This window comes from Ctenopharyngodon idella, chromosome 3 (genome assembly GCF_019924925.1).
Source record: "Ctenopharyngodon idella isolate HZGC_01 chromosome 3, HZGC01, whole genome shotgun sequence".
Taxonomy (NCBI): domain Eukaryota; kingdom Metazoa; phylum Chordata; class Actinopteri; order Cypriniformes; family Xenocyprididae; genus Ctenopharyngodon; species Ctenopharyngodon idella.
Genome location: NC_067222.1, coordinates 33,724,966 through 33,742,440, shown reverse-complemented (window position 1 = coordinate 33,742,440; position 17,475 = coordinate 33,724,966). Strand labels below are relative to the sequence as shown.

General features: G+C 35.4%; 1 long non-coding RNA gene across 5 annotated transcripts in view; it reads left to right on the top strand.

Moving 5' to 3' along the window:
- The window catches only part of LOC127509040 (uncharacterized), a 55,780-nt gene that overhangs the window by 36,684 nt on the left and 1,621 nt on the right, over window positions 1-17,475 (top strand). Inside the window, exons 2-4 of one of the 5 annotated variants that reach the window (XR_007929110.1) lie at window positions 7,172-7,363; window positions 9,100-9,168; window positions 13,213-14,922. This is a non-coding gene — a long non-coding RNA (uncharacterized LOC127509040). Of the gene's footprint in view, window positions 1-7,171; window positions 7,364-9,099; window positions 9,169-10,443; window positions 11,963-13,212; window positions 14,923-17,475 lie in introns of those variants that run through there. The other 4 variants (XR_007929108.1, XR_007929106.1, XR_007929107.1 and 1 more) reach the window with 4 other exon arrangements.

Below are 17,475 nucleotides of genomic sequence, written 5' to 3'. Positions count from 1 at the left end.
CGATACGCTGATTCATTATGCTCCGAATCTTCCTGAAGATTTTTGCATGCTTTATATCCTAATCGCTGAACACACACAGAACACTTTTGGCAGACATTGCGTTATTCAGCCTGAGGGTGGCGCTCTAATGTTGATTGACACACACGACACACGTTGTTTTAAAATATTACAAATTGTCAGTGTTTTATTTGTTACACAACACCAAGAACTACCAAGAAATGTTTCCACTCAAATGAGGGAAACATATTTCATTCAAATGAATACGACTTTTCCAAAAGACAAATATAAAGGCTTATTTATTTTCGATTTGTTTTTGTTATTTGGAAAATTGTGTATTCATGACTCTAAACCCAATTTTGCTAATTTCCAAACAAGCCTTTAAAGCTTCAGGTTGACCTCTGCAGGGCTTCTCAAGCATCTTTCCAACCATAGACCCTCTTAGCGTTCGTTCGCATGTCGCGTCTTTTGCGCGCTCAAGTTCGTTATTTCAAATGTAGGCACGCGGCATGCTCGCTCATTATGGAAGCCACGCGCATGAGGTGCGACGCGCTCACTTTTCCAGGCGTAGCGAGATGAAAAATTCTCAACTTTTCAGAATGCCGCAAGCGCACCGCAGGTCATGTGACACTAACCAACCGATCAGCTTCGGCCTTTCCTAACAACATCGAAAGCTCAGCCGAACAGCTGATCATAGCTGTACAGGGCGGGTTTTTATTTCTCATCACCATAAATATATCTAGTAGTAGAGCTAGAGTAGGGGAGATAGTGTTTAATGTTCTATTATTTTGGAATTTAAAATGGTTTCTGGTATTCTGAGTTTGTGGGGTTACCATTGTGCTGAAAAGTAGAGCCTTCGGTTAGGCTGAAGTACTTGCAAACGAATGCTTTTATACGAAGACATGAAAGATTATGATTGGCTTTTTGGTGAATGGTTTAGTACATACAGGTGTGCTTGTGCTATTGTTAACTAGATATATAAAACATATATAATGTTAAAATTCACAAAATATAAAAGATATAGTGCCTTATAAATTACTGTGTGTGTATGTACTGCTCAAAATAATAGTTATTATAGTCTCTGTTTAGCTGACCCATCCATAGGACAAACAAAACAAGCCCTGAAAATTGATAAAATAATAGGCTACATTACAGACACTTAATATTTAATGGTATTAGATGATTAGTTTTGCATCTGATAGATTATACTTTCAATAAAACATTTGCAATGGGTTTGTAAAAGCTGTTTTTATGCATGTTTGCCATGAGTTTTTGTTGCATTTACACTGTTTTGACCAGCAGGCGTCACCAGCGTCTGGTGTTTTGAACGCTTCGAAACAGTGAATCATTTTGCGCAGTAATTGGTTCAATTGATTCGAAGCTTTGAAAAGCTTCGTTTCTCCCATCACTACTGTGACTGTGTTTGTTGTGGAAAGAGAAGCTGATGGTGTTATCTACTTGATAAAGATACAATCATTGTATAGCTGGCTGGCAAGATTAGACATTACAAACCCTGTTTTGTAATGTAATTCATTTGATTAAATGTATTAACTGCACAACACAATTATTAGATTCAAATGACATCAATGATTCAGGCTATTTAATGATGACTATAAAACCATCAATAGCTAAAAATCATCATCTGATCTCACTTTGTCTTTCTTTGCTACTGCAAATGTGTTTGTTTGTGGAATTATTTAATCCACCTCAGCTGAGATCTGGAGAGATTTTTTGGAGAGTCTTTTTTTTTTTTTTTAATCTTAAGTTGGTTTCATCTAAGGCTGTGGCTAAAGTCAGTTGTAGCTCTTGTGTTTCTGTTTGCTCTTTTTTTCTGTTGTCTTCTTTCCTTCAGTGATTCTGCTTGTTAACAGGTTTGTTAATGCTGAGATGATTCTATAAATAATATATATAAAATTTTGTGGCTCAGATAAGGTCCAGTTCTGGTTTTGCTCTTGGCTGATATGTGGCATGGCTATGGCCTGCTTGTGGCTCAGATCTGGCAAACAGCAGCGGTCCGCCCAAGTGCCATCATTCCACGCCACATGTGGCCCATATCATCATACCACGCGTGGCAGATGGTGGGCCAGCACAAATCTGCAAATTTGGGAAGCAACAATCATTTTATACACCCATTGAACAAAAATTATTAAGAAATAAGAAACTGCATGAATTACCAATAATTTGTTTAAAAGACAGTACAATGTTTCAAAGCAATAAATAAATCAGACAGTACAGAGTTAAAAAAAAATTGCACTGGACAGAAAACCATTTTGCCTTCAGTGTTACAAATGACTTTTCACTTCAGTGAATTTGCCTTTTACAGTATAGGCTGCATTATTCAGAATAAAACATTAAAAACCACAGCAGTGTGACTGTGATATACATATCTATATTTTTATAATTTAACTTTTTATAATGTATAATTAATCAAAGAATACTTTCCATTACAGTATTTTACTGTTAAAATGTGGATTTTCATTGATATTGACTCTTACATGAATCTCATACATGGATATTTCAAACAATAGACAGTTAATCTGATTACATGCAAATGCTCAATTTAGGAAAAGCTATTATTAAACAGGTGGGTCTTCAATGACTACACTGATCTCACATTTACATGATCTAAATGATCTTTCATTTACAGCCTTTGAATTTGGAGTTACTGTTCATTTGTGGCCTCTTCAATTATGATCAATTATCTCATTAATGCTAATCTAGATATAATAGTCAAACACTCCCTAGTCTTGTAGAGCCAGACTTTTATCTCACCATTAAGTGAACAGCCTGTAGGCAGAGCGCCATCTGATGATGAGACTAAACACTCCCTGTACTCAGTGCAATACTAACACAGTACACCCTAATGTCTGAACTCTTGTCTGTGTACGGAATTCAGATATTGCTTTATTTGCTGTTGATAGTTTGTGCACAACATGTCTATACTGTCCTCATTTGATAAATTACAGGGAGTCCCAAATAAATCAAATAAATCACCAATTCTTATATATATATATATATATATAAAGGTGTTTTTTGCAACAGTAAATTTAGTGCATGATGGAATTTTAAGAGTCCAGTCTTAATGGTCTGAACTTTTGGAAAATCCATTTTGAAGATTTTGGGTTTGTTAGCCAATCAGGAAGATATAAATAGATTTAAATAATAATAATAATAATAAATGGTGTAGTAGGTCATGACTTTATGGTAAAATGAAGGCAACGAATGTCACCAGTAGAGCGCAGCACAACCCAACAACCATTACAGTGGGAATACATTTGTGAGGTGAGAAATTATTAGAAAATGAGATTATGTTTGTATTTATTTGTTGGATATAGAGTATTTTTACTATTTTTAATTAATCTTATTATTAAATGAGTGGTTGCTGATTCAGGGTTGCAGATCCATGGTAACACATGGAGATTTGGATATCTTGATTGTGAATCCAGAGCCATCTAGGTCACAATTATGAATCTAACTATAAAACATGTATATATATATATATATATATATATATATAAAACATGTATTTATTTGAACCATTTTCACATCTTCATAATCTCAATAAATAATTAAAAATATATTCTCACTAATGTTGTAACAACTCTCTTTACTCTCTTTAAAACAAAACAAAACAAATAAAAAACAAAAGTTTACTACGTCCAACAAATCTCCAACAAAAGTACTTCATGTACAATTTAAAATATGCCTAATGCTCTTTAGCATTACCTACCTGTATTATATGTGGTCCTTTTGTTGTACGTCGTGTTAATAACTGATATTTGAATGAAACATTAAAAAACACAACAAAAACAATGACAATAAACCAACACAAACTGTTGAAACACTGTTTGCTGCATTTGAAGTATGAACTTAGTTTTGAGAAATATACTAATATAGTGTTGAGAAAACCTCAGCTCTTCTTGAATACAGCAGCAGATTAGACTAGATTAGATTTTAAAAAAGTTGTTCGCATGCGGTCATTATACATCTATTACAGAACAGCTGGAAAGCTCTCTTTCAGCCATTACAAATCCATTACAGAACAGCTGGATGGTTTATTCCTGGCCTTCATAATAGTTTTACAGTGCAGCTGTTTTAAAATCATTGCTAGGCGTTCTGGCTTTATTGTAAGAAACAATGCATTAAATAATGTAAATAAATGGGATGCAAACAGGTCAACAAAAAAATCATTCAGTGCCTGATTTCACATCATCAACAGCTTGCTTGATTATATGATAACATAGCAAGCATCAGGCATAATTACAAAATATATGTAGCCTAAATACTTTAGATTTTTGTCATTTTATTGTACCACAATAAAGAACTAATATTACTGAAAAATGTATTTATTTATTTGTTTGTTTGTTTGTTTGTTTACAAATACACACACCCTGCCCCTAATCACAGAATCGAGAAACCCCACCCTCAAAAAACAAACAAAAAAAACAAACAAACAAAAAAACATTTTGGACCCACAAGGATTTTGGATATTGCCATCTTTTTACAGGTATGAGAAACACTCCAAAATTGAAACATTTAATCATAAATTAACAGATTATTGTGAGTGGTTTGAATAAATGTATGTAAATCAGTTGTAATAAGCCTTTAACTTTCTCTCTCTCTCTCTCTTTTTTTTAACTCAACTCTGTTCTTATACTGAACTTGATTAAATAGAAACAAAAAACTTGGACGTTGATAGTGCCATGGAGCACATGCTTAAACACTGACTCCAAACAACCCGCTTAGTTAAAGGAAAACAGGGTCTGATGGAAGCGACAAACCTTATACAAACAAGCATTCAGGATGTCAGATGATCACATAGTGAGAAAACAGATCGCATCAGGCTGAAGTTTCGCGAAAGAAAAGTCTGTTGCCCTATGGAATATTTTTCTGGTAATGAAGACAAATGGATCTCATGCATCTTCCCTCCCTTTTTCACTCTTGAGGACCAACAGACATACTGAAACAATCATCAGTTCTTATAGTCTCAGGGAGAGCCACTGGGGACAAAAACGTGCCATAATCTCTGGAGAGTGCAGTGAATGAGTCCACATTGGATTACTGCTTCAAAAAAAAAGTTATATTTTTTCCTTTTCCAAAATGCACAATAATGTCTTTTCTGAAAACACATTGTGTTATAATTTAATTTATGACTTATTTTATAACGTTCAACTAAAATTTAGCAAAATAATTAATATAAATAATTATTTATCATTTAAAACAGTACAAATGTAAATCTACATTATAAATTGAACAAATATACACTGTTTAAAAGTTTGGGGTCTTTAAAGATTTTTTAATTTTTCTAAAAGAAGTCTCTTATGCTCATCAAGGCTGCATTTATTTGATCAAAAAGTAAAACAGTAATATTGTTAAATATCATTACAATTTCTATATGGTTACAATTTTCTATTTTATTCTAATTTAAGATCTAATTTTATTCTTGTGATGCAAAGCTGAATTTTCCGCATCATTACTTCAGTCTTCAGTGTCACATGATCCTTCAGAAATTATTCTAATGGAAGCTCAAGAAAGATTATTTATTATTATCAATGTTGAAAACTTAATATTTTTTTTGTGGAAATTGTGTTTTTTTTTTTTTTTTTTTTTCAAAAGAATAGAATTTTTCAAAAGAAAATCATTTGTAACATTAAAAATGTCAAGTATTAATTATATTTTTTTAATCTTATTCCCTCCAAACTTTTAAATAGTAGCATATATTGTACACAAATATAAAGAAAAAAATCCAAAACACAGCAATGAGTTTAAATGGAGAGCAAATGGAGACTTTTTCTGCTGCACAGTGTAGTCTCACAAATCTCATCTATAGAGTTTTAAAAAATATATATATATATATCAGGCTTGACAACACAACAATTACGCAATCAGCAATTTCAATATAAGATTATTTATATATATTCTTTTTTATAAGCTTGGGAGAGAAAGAATACATTTACACATGAATGATGACAATATTGCATAAATGTTGAGAAAGAATTAATGTCTAAATCCACTATGATATAATCAACTCCATATTATGGCAAGAAAACCATAATTGAAAAGCATCCTGGATGCTGGTTGTATGCTTGAGTACACTTGTCAGTCATGGTCAAGTTCGGATAATGGTTGTGTGGTAGAGTCTACTTCTTTCATAGCTTTGCTGGAGCAAACCAACCTGTTTCCTCTCTCAGCTGGAGGTGAGGTTCCTGATCCACAGTGCACCCACAAATGAGCCCTTTCATTTCAGAGTGGCTTATCAAGGGCCACCACATGTGTCTGACCACACGAACCCCCCCAAACCCCACACACCTGTCAGTCATTAGGCACTTTACACTGATAGGGCCATTTGTCTTTATGTCTGTGGCATACCAGCTCACTATTGGCTGAAGCTTGGTGAAGGCCAGGTCAAAGTTCATGCAGGTTCGATGGTTTTGGGCAACGGCTGGATATAGAGTGTTCCCAGGTGAAACGAGAAAGTTTGAATTGTGTGTGTGTGTCTATGCTTCTCTGTGTGTTGATTTTAGACCTTCAATTGGATCTAAACATCTGTTGCAGCCCATTAGACAGGTGACTTTCTCTGGTTTTTAAGGTGGAGACATTTTAAAGCCACAGAAAAAAGAAATAATGGTTGTGGGTCTTATATTTTGCTGTCATACTTAAACTAAACGGCTTGAATAACTGAATTGAAAAAAAAAACCCCACCTGATTCAATATAGAAATTAATCCATGTATATTAGCTTGAAAGAATATATTAAAAAAATCCCTCAATAGCTTATTTAAATAACACCCCTTAAACAACACAAGCAAGAGTACGGTTTTGCTTACAATTCAGATAAACAGAACAATTACGAGTGCGAGATTGCTTTTGCTCAACAGTTTAATAAGCAATAAGTTAATATTGAGTAACTTACACAATGTTTTCCATTTATTTTGCCTATTATTGCTCCTTCAACGAAAACAGTTCCAAACGAAGTGTTGATGTGACGTAATATCAGACTCAAGACAGAGGATTCAGCAGAACTTTATTACAGCAAGTGAACATATGGCAAAACAGTTACTTTATTCAGAAGTCTAGCTGTTTGTGATGATAATATGAATGGTAATATCGAATGGTAATGATAATAGCGAATGATGGTAATAGCAAATGAATGATAATAGCTTTACTGTCTTGCAGGGGATGATGGAAATCGTGGATGAGGGGATCGGTGACATGGAGATGCACACACCTCGTCTTGGCTGTGATAAGTAATAATCTTTCACTCACACAGATTAACAGGACTGAAGATGCTGGAGACACAAGGGATTGGAAACACACAGGAGAATCACTGGAGAATCATAGGAGATAACTTGAAGCTTGAGAATACAGGTAATAGTCCTTACTCAAACCAGACCAGACAAATGTTTGTAGCCGAGGTGTGTGCTTATATCTGTGCAGTGATGAGGTGATGAATGATGACAGGTGCGAGTGAACAATACTCAGGTGATGGTGCGCATTGTGATTGGATGATGGTGGAGCCTGGTGAATCCGTGACAGTTGAAGCTCAACTCAACAAATTGGTTGGGTGAATAATTCAACGACTCTCTCAGACAGGCATCTGTTTTGTTCCTGAATGAATCAGTGTTTTGAATGAATCGGTTAAATTAATGAATTAAAAACCAACCCATAAATATTCATTTGTCGCCGCCTATTGGTGTAACAATGTAGCCTGCAGAAAGTCACTGAAAAATCCCCACCAATAAAGGGTTAGTTCACCCAAAAATAAATCATTCCCACATGTTTGTACATTAAATGTTTAGTTCACACAAAAATAAAAATTCTGTCATTTATTACTCACCTTCATGTCATTCCACACCCGTAAGACTTTCGTTCATCTTGGAACATGAATTAAGATATTTTTATCAGAACGCCGGCTCAGTATTGGCCAACGCTGTTCACGTGAGCAATACGACGCATGCGTTTGATGCTGACGCAGGAGCAGGCCAATAATGGTGCAGCGTTCAGATGTAGAACCTGGAAGCGCTGGACGTAAACAATGTAAGAGAATGACACAGAAGAGAAGATATTGTTGAAAAAAGTTGTTATTTTTGTTTTGTTTTTGCACACAAAAAGGATTCTTGTCGCTTCATAAAATTAAGGTTGAACCACTGCAGTCACATCAACTGTTTCAACAATGTCTTTACTACCTTTCTGAACCTTGAAAGTAGTGGTTAAATTGCTGTCTATTGAGGAGTCAAAGAGCTCTTGGTTTTCATTAAAAATATCTTAATTTGTGTTCCGAAGATGAACGAAGGTCTTACGGGTGTGGAATGACATGAAGGTGAGTAATAAATGACAGAATTTTCATTTTTGTGTGAACTAAACATTTAATGTACAAACATGTGGGAATGATAGAAACAGTTCTGTTTAGCTGAATAATTAGAATTATCAGACCAATGATGATAACTGTAAAAATAACTATTATAATGATAACTATATTAGCGTCCTGTTTATTATAAGTTTGTGCTGCAGTTCGTCTGCCACTTTAAATGCTCAAGCTCTTTAAAGACTGAAATTCTGATTGTCTGCCAATGTTTTTAGCATTTATCAGCTGGAAAAAATCATTCTAAAATTATTTCAATAATATCATTCCTTTATGTCGTTATAGTTGTGGCTTGGATGTGTCTGTTCTCAAAGAATTAGAATGATTATTAAAACTTTATAGTTATAGTCCTTGGAGTGAACGGGCCTTAACTTATATTACATGTGCATGTTTACTGAACAACCTGCCAGACAACCTGAAGCTATTTAAAATTCAACATTTGAAGACACTGAGAGTCCTTCAAATTCCTTACTGCAAAACTTCCATGTATTCTGTAAAGTCAATGTGCTGCTGTAAGTTGATATCTTTATCTTTAAGTTGTGAATGAGGTTGCTTCAAATATTAATAGTAACTTGCAATCTTACAGCACTTGAATCGGATTTCTGAACTACAATCTTCTGCAATCTAAACTAGAGTTGCCATCCATCCTGAGCCCTGCTGCCTGGGGCTGTGCTACAATTATAGCTCATTACGTGTGTGTGTGTGTGTGTGTGTTTGTGTGTGTGTGTGTGTGCGTTTGCAGGTGAGCTGTAAATGGGACCTCTGCTATTTATGGGGCCATGGTCAAAGTCTTCTGAGCCTTCTGTCAAAGGTCAGAGGTCATGATGCCTTTATGTAGTCCGGAGTTTATTTTTAGTCCAAACAAGGCTGCTATTTAAGGAATCATATAGGGGTGTCCTAGTAATTACCAGCAAGCACGTCCACCCACCATCTCCTTCTCAATTGAAGCCATCTGCTGCCAGGCCGGGGGGCGGCCGATCTGCCACCTCGATTGTCCCTCCCACTAGCACACATATGCGTTCAGATAAAGTGTTTACAAGCATGTTGCTCTATGTGAGTGATGTTGTCTGTGGTGTGGACTCATCAAACACTGGGGAATTACTCCAGTCAAACACAAGTTTGGCACAATTTACTTTGCATTTATCAAAAATTTGATTGCAGACCTGATCTTTATAACAAAGAGGGAATATTTTCATAAGTCCGAGTCCTTACAGCTGAAATTGCTTAAAGCAAAGCTATATACTTACAAACTGTGAGCATGCACTTTACTGAGACATTTCAAACCGATCTGTTCTTATAAAATGGTTATTGGTTTTGCCTAATATTGTCAGCATTGCTCTGTAATACCATTTCTTTTACCCAGTCAAATGAACTGTTTAGTCAATAGCTAAATCCATACTTCATTTGAAATGATATAGAGGTTTGAGTTTAATTTAATTTTAAATGAATTTTAAAAATAAAAAGTTTATTAAAAACCAACATATTTTGCCATCTGCATTTGATAACTGCTACACTGTAAAAAATAAATCCATAAAATAATGGAAAAAGCACTGGCAGCTCATTACCTGGATATTATCCAGTAATTGTACGGACATTTTCGTTAACCCTAAAACACAACTTAATGAAGTGTAAAATTCTACAGGTAAAACACCTGTAAAAAATAAATACGGAAAATTCCGTTAAGTTAATACAGTACATTGTGCCCTATTTTTACAGATTTTTTTAGAGTGTAGTTATACTATACCATGCGTCTAAACTATTAAGATTACCTTGGTCAACCAGCTTAACCAGAAAGACGTGGTTGCTCATAAAATTGTCCTGCATAAAATAGCGATACTAGTCCACCAGCTAGACCAGCACCAAACCAGCAGTAATCCATGCTCAACTAAGCTGGTTTTATTAGCAGGGATGTGATAAATATTTTTGTCCATAAACCTAAAAATGTGGCCAGTTTTTACAGTAAATGATATTCCTGAGCACCTTCCTCTCCCCTCCTCATCCATTGCTCTATACAGTCCTTCTTTCTACCTCTGTGCTCCTGCCCTACCGCACACTGAATTCAAAATGTTGTTTCTTAAATCTGCAGGTCCCTCATTAAATGCCTCCGTGAACTCCAAGTTACAGGGCTGGAGGCATCCACACAACACAGCGTGGGTTTGCGATCCTGTCATTAAAGTGACACAAGTTATACAAGAACGCAATCAAATCTCACAGACTCAATTACTGGACAGCATCTACAGCTTTCAAAACAGAATTTATACCAATGCAAGCGTGCACATGCGAGTGCATATGTGCGTTTGCACTGGTTTTAATGCTATTCTTTTTCATCACACAATTACTAGACAATAAAATGTTTCATTATGGCTCAATTACACCTCCCGCTGGGACTTTACGGGCTCTTTGTCACCTCAGACTGGAGCAAGCAGACTTTGCCATCTTCATCTCATGCCAGACATTCCCTGCCATTTTGCCTCACGAACAAAGATTCTTTCCATATCTATCATGTGTTTCAGTGCTTTGTGCTTTTGTTTTACTCTCAAATCATCTGCACGACGTAGATTATGCTGTATTAAACATTATGTGTGCTAACTTTGCGAAGGTCAATTAAGATAGCCGGTGCAAAAACCTTTGTGTTTCATGGCACGTCTCATGTACGTTGCATCAAACCTCCCAGATGTGTGTTCTGCGCTCTTTTGCCTGCTGATCCCTATCTGTAAAATGAACAACCGGTGCTTAGTAGCACAGGCTTCCGTTGCAATTTACCCACTCTCGAGGGTATTGAAGATTTGGCTTTGAAACAAGTCTTGCATGTTTCTCTGAATAAAATCTAAGCTGTCACACCGAAAATTGCTCGAGACCAAACGTGGCATGATATTGCTTCATCCAAAAACAACAGAGCTCTCTCTCTCTCTGAAAAACGCTGTTGGATAAAATCAAAACCACCCCAGGGTTAAATAACTGAGACTACCCTGAATGACTAAAAAAGACTGTTTAAGTAAATGTTTCGTCCATACAGAGAAAAGAACCGCTACAGCTACATTTTCAGTGCAATTTGAGGATTAAGGTAAATTCGCTTGGTCCAAGAAAGGCTGAAAACTGAAATGCAATCCACTATGGGATGGGCCGTCAATGAACTCAAGAGAGAAAATACAGAGAAAAAGTTAAAGGACAGAGTCAGATTTGTATTTTACTGATTTAGCTGTACCTTGTGGATGACACCATAAATCATAACTTGTTGCCAAGTGGTTGCATGGTGTTTTTGTTTTTTTAATCTGAGAAAGCTTTAAGCAAAGCAAAGCTCAAGGATAAGATAACCTCCACCACGAGACATCTGGTAACACTTCACAATAATTGCTGCAAAACCCTGAAGATCTGAGAAAAAATTCCAATGTTTTTTTTCTTTCTTTCTCTGTTTGCCTTGTGTCTGGTGATTTTCTTTAGCCTTTATGCAAACAGATCTAGAGCAATGCATTTCTAACAAAAGATGTAACACTGCATAATTATTGTAAAATCAACCTAAGTTCAAAATAGCATCATACATACACAAATCCCCAAAATGACCTTGTATTATATACATAAATAAAATCAATAAAAATATAAATTAACTTTCTGATCATTTGATGATTTTTTAATGCTTGACATAAATGAGGACAACAAAAATTTCAAACCTTCAAGAATCCTGATATGAAATGGGAAGTTTGTCACAACCTGCCAAATGAATATGATCATAAGACCATTTACAGTACCTTATATGTCTATTACATCTTCTAATGTAAATAATTCATTCTAATACATTCGATATTAAATTCAGTTGCTATTTATTTTTTATACATAATCATCAACTCTCAAATAATAATAATAATAATAAATTGTATGTAAACATGTAAATTGCACATAAGGCAGTTTTTGCATTAACTTGTACTGTAGGCTATATATAATTATAACATGTTTCTCCAATTCGTTGTTGAAATATCATTTACACAGTGGCTGTCATAACTTGTTTTCATGACGGATTTATTTAAACATATCGTTATATTAAATAATTAAGACATTAGGCCTACTAGCAGGTTAAGTAAAATATAATTAATATATAGGCTAATATAGTGCATATATTTAGTGAAACACTTCATTTCTCCAGCGAACTAACAAGCTGTTGACACAGAATGACATTTCTGAGGTAAATGTAATACTACGTGACATTGTTTATAAGCTGTTTTATTGACGTCTTTCCGAGGTTGAAACACTGATTGAGCGATTACTCGAGATATACGTTTCAGTAAGTTGTATCGTATCTTTCAACATACCTTCAGATGTTCATTCATGTTCATTCTGTAACTGGTATTAAAGAGGAAGAGATGATCACGTTCACTCGCGCTCCGCGCTGCCACTTGAAGTTACTGAGGCGCCAATACAGCATCTGTTATGCCACATCAAAAAGCGTCAAAACGGCATTTATTGTTTGAATTTCGTGATAAAATTGACAGAATTTGAAACACTTTGTTTCTTATCGAAAGTAACAAAACGCGAAGCATAGCATATTGCGATTATTGGTGGTTAATGTTGATTAAAATTTGTTAGGCTACAATGCATTACCGCGCGCGCCCCCTTTTGGATGGGGATTGGAGTGATTGCCTGTGACTGACTGTATTCGTCGTCTAACTGTATGAACCGAACAGTACCGTTACACCCCGCCCTAATATATATAATTTTTCATTTATATATAGGCCCATGCTTTCCACATTAAACTCAAGAACCAATTATTACTATAACAATTTTATATTTGTTGTGATTTAAGTAAATAATTAAAACAAAAACAAGTATGGGATTTTTTTTCTCCTTACTATGAAACCACCAGATCATCAGCCAGACTGGCATCATCTTGTTTGCCTGAGTGTCCTGATGCCCGTTGCGACACAGGTCCCCTGCAGCTCAGACACCCACAGTGCTGTGATTACAGAGAGTAATGAACCACAGCCACAGGAAGGGGCACCACCAGCAGACCACCAGTTCCCATATGTGCCCCAGGCCTGCAGCTCAGCCTCCAGGATGAAACCGCTGGGCGGGTAAACACAGGGGAGGGCACACAGCCACAGACAGATTGCCATCTCTCATAATCCACAGAGGGCACGACGGAGAGGAACAGCAGCGGCCGGGTCAGACAGGGAGGAGTTTGGCTAACTTATCTATGAGTCTAATCAGCCTCTGACCATACATAAGCAAAGTATTCAGTGGCTGAATGTGTCATGAAAAAGTACAGTTCCTTTTTACTATTTTTGTGTTTTTAGTGTATTTCCCCAGTCAAACCTAAACAATGCATAATAGCCATGTTAAATGTGAGTGAATCACTTCTTTGTATGAATTTTCCAATGTACTGTTCAATAGTTTGGTGTCAGTAAGATTTTTTTTCTTGAAAGAAGTTATTACTTTCATTCAGCAAGGATGCATTAAATTGATAAGTAAAGTCTTTTATAATTTTACAAAAGATTTATCTTTCAAATAAATACTGAACTTTTTTATTCACTGAAGAATCCTGAAAAAAAAAGTCATACAGATTTCATGAGGGTAAATGATAATTTTTTAGTTTTTGAGTCAACTGTCCCTTTAAGGAAAAACACTGTGATGTGACCAGTTACATAGATTAAATGATAATGCCATCACAGCAATTGTCTATTTTACTTTTAGATGTAGTGCCTCTGTACTGTATATTGTGTGATTCCCCTTTCACCATCTGTGTGTTATGGGTGAGGATTTGATATCAGGCCAAAAAGATCACAAGTAGGCCTATGCTATAAATTTGTGGTGGCAAAGCATGCAATCTGTGAAAATCAGACTCAAGGTGCTGTGTCCTGTCAAACAAATCGTCTCTAGATGATTAATGCCAGATGTATGCCACACAAAACACTGTGTTTAGCAGACACTGTGACACCTAGTTTTTCAATGGTGTGAATTATATTGACGCCTGATAAATTTAATGCCTGTGGGTTTCCTAGGTACATTGTGTATCTGTCTGTGCTGTTTTGGTTCTTTTCCAAGGGTGTGAGAAGCAGCATTCTCACACTCCTCAGCAAGCCTTTTAGTGTCTTCAAATCATATAAATGTGTTTTTAAAATATTATGTACAATTTTTCGCCTCAGTAAATGCACATTAAACCTTTAAATTGTGATTTTCAACTAGTGATATAGGTTAAGTCCATCAGAGACCCCAGAAAGGATTCTTATCAATTCTCAAAGTTGCTTCCTTTCTAAACTGAGTTAAGTGAAGTGCCTCTTTAAGCAGCGGCTTGTAGAGTAGGCCTAATTCTGTTTAAACAAAGTGTTGTTGTACTGAAATTTATCAAAGTACGATGCCTTGCTTTGACAAAGATACCCAGCTTGAAGATAATTTGAATGATAACACTATAAAATACTCTGGACTGAAGTCACCTGACTCTCAAATGGTTTTGTAAAGATTTTTTGCTAAATGCATGTTTTTAGTTTTATTGTGAATGATTCATTCATGAATACGTTTCATTTATAAAAATGTGTTGTTTTGACAATAATTTTTAATAAAAAATATCATAGCTCAATCTTCTGGTGAAATGACAGACTTCTCTCTTACTTACAATTAACAGCAAGCTTGCATTCAGCCAATCTGCCTCCATCCAATCAACAACCGATGAAAAGAACCAAGCCCCTGCCATTAATTTTTTTTTTTTCTTTTTTTTTTTTTCTTTCAATAATCCGTTTTACACATATATGGGAGAAAATGTCTGTTGCTACTTTAGTTTCTTTGCAACTTTAAAAATAGCCACTATGGCACCAACTAGTGATTTGCTGCTCATTCTGAGCATTTGATTGGGCAAAAATCTGTGTATTGCAGTATGAGTCATCAATATTTTTGCTCTGTTTTCCTGGAAGAGAAAGACTGTAAAATTTGTGGGTACAGTTGCTAACCGTGAATTGATGACCTCAAAATTAATAGACATGAAATAAACGCCACAAACCTCAGTTTTGATTTCAAAAATAGCGGAGGAGATTTTGGGGGACTGAGACCAAGACAAGACCAAGACCAAGGCAAGTTGAGACCAAGTCAAGACCAAGACCAGACTAGCACTCCTCAAATTCATCTGAAAGATCCACTTTTACTGCTTACTTACTAAAATCAATATCACATTTGCAATTGTGCTCATATTTATGAAAACAACCCTCTTTCTTGTGATATTGCTTAATTATATTAGATGTTATAATATAAATATCAAGATCTTATATGCATGTACTTTTTTGCAATCATATCTTGAATTTTGTGGGCATTTGTATTAATTATGGTGACATTTTTTGACGCAGTCCCTTGTTGATTTCTGACCCGGCACAAAAGTAACAAAATAAATAAAATTAGAAATAAGTTATTGATTGCATTTAAAGCAGGAAGTTTTACATCCAGTCACATTAATGAGGTTAACAAAGAAATCAGACAATGCAACAGCAATTTAGCGATATCCCCGCAGTTGTGGTCTTGACCGGTCTTGAAATAAAATCCCGAGTCCTTTTAGTCTGAGATCAAGACAAGACTGAGTACAAATGCAGTCATGACCCAGACAAGACCAAGACCTACAAAAATTGGGACCAAGACCGGTCCCGAGTACTACAACACTACTATTCAGTATAACCAGAACAGTTGTGGGATATTTTAAACCCTCCAGTCTTAAGAAACTGTTTACACAAAATATGAATTAAGCCATTAGGATACAATGCGTCCAACAACGCCCTTCTGGTCCTTAAAATATCAGAGCAAATCAGTTTCTGTAAAATGAAATATAAAAGATGTAAAAAAGAAAAATAAAATAAAAGCTCAAATTGAATTTAGAGATTTAAACATTTTGTTCGTTAAGATATTCCTGGTTTCAACAACAAAAACTATTTGGCATATTCCTTACCAAAATTGGGTCAAAAAAGACCTGAAGACAATAAAATGGTTAAACGGAAAACTGGTTATTGTACAATTATTCAATGTTACATGCTGACCAAAGCCTTTATAACAGAAGCTCCACTGATTTATTTTGTGTGCTTTGTGTTTTTAGATCAGAAATTTTGAGTCCATCTTCCTCTCCTCTGCTCTTATCTTCTTACATGACATTTTTGTTTTGACACTCAGCTGTAATGTTAGCCCCTAAATGATTGATGACCTTAAAAACGAGTATGTGAGAGGGTGTGTACTGGGAGATTAAGTTCTTACCACTTGCAAGGTGGCTACTGGGAGTTTTCTCTTGGCAGAGGTGTGAATCATCTTTGATTCTTCTACATTTTTGAGTCTCCTCTCTGGAGCCTTAGGACACAGACACACCCACTTCTGAAAGCGGATTTGGCTAATCGGTCAGAATAGCTAACTACATTCCTCTGGCAGATTACTTGTGAGTGTTATGTAGAGCAGTTGAATGTTACAGAGATGTGGCTCTTGGAAATCATTCAAAAGATTTACAACAGCATTTGAAATCTCCACTTGAAGTAGCAGCAGTTCAGCCAACAGGGAGTGTTTACTGTATCCAAACAATCACACATTTCCCTCAATTTACTGTAAACATTGAGTGCTTGTGGAAAATCTTTTTTTTTTTTTTTTTTTTTTTTACAATAATAATGAATTATAACAAGCCATGGCATAACAACAACAAATGATATCATATAATTAAGCTCATTAATCATATTTAATAGTGCCACTTTTTAGTGTACGCTGAGTTTTCCTTGTTCCTTGTCAGAGGAGCAAAGAAGCAATACAGAGATTCTAATGGCATTTCTAATATTTTGTAAGCCTTTAAATTAAGGAACAATCAATGAATGAACAAACACGGATTGGCATTGATCAATTACCTGTAGGATTTTATATCTGTAGGATTTTTGAAAACAATGGACAATCACACCCAGACAAAAGGCTAATTGTAGTCATAACTCAACTGTCAGTTGTACATTCACTGTTGTACTAGTGCTTTTACTGGCAATTAAGTGTTTGGTCTTAGCGCTTCAGTTAACCACTTGTTTAAGTAATGACCACTTGCACAATACTTTGTAAATTATTTTATTAAGGAAAGGGAAACTATGTCAACTTGTTCAAGGTTATCATTCTGATCAATGAGAAAACATAGAAATCT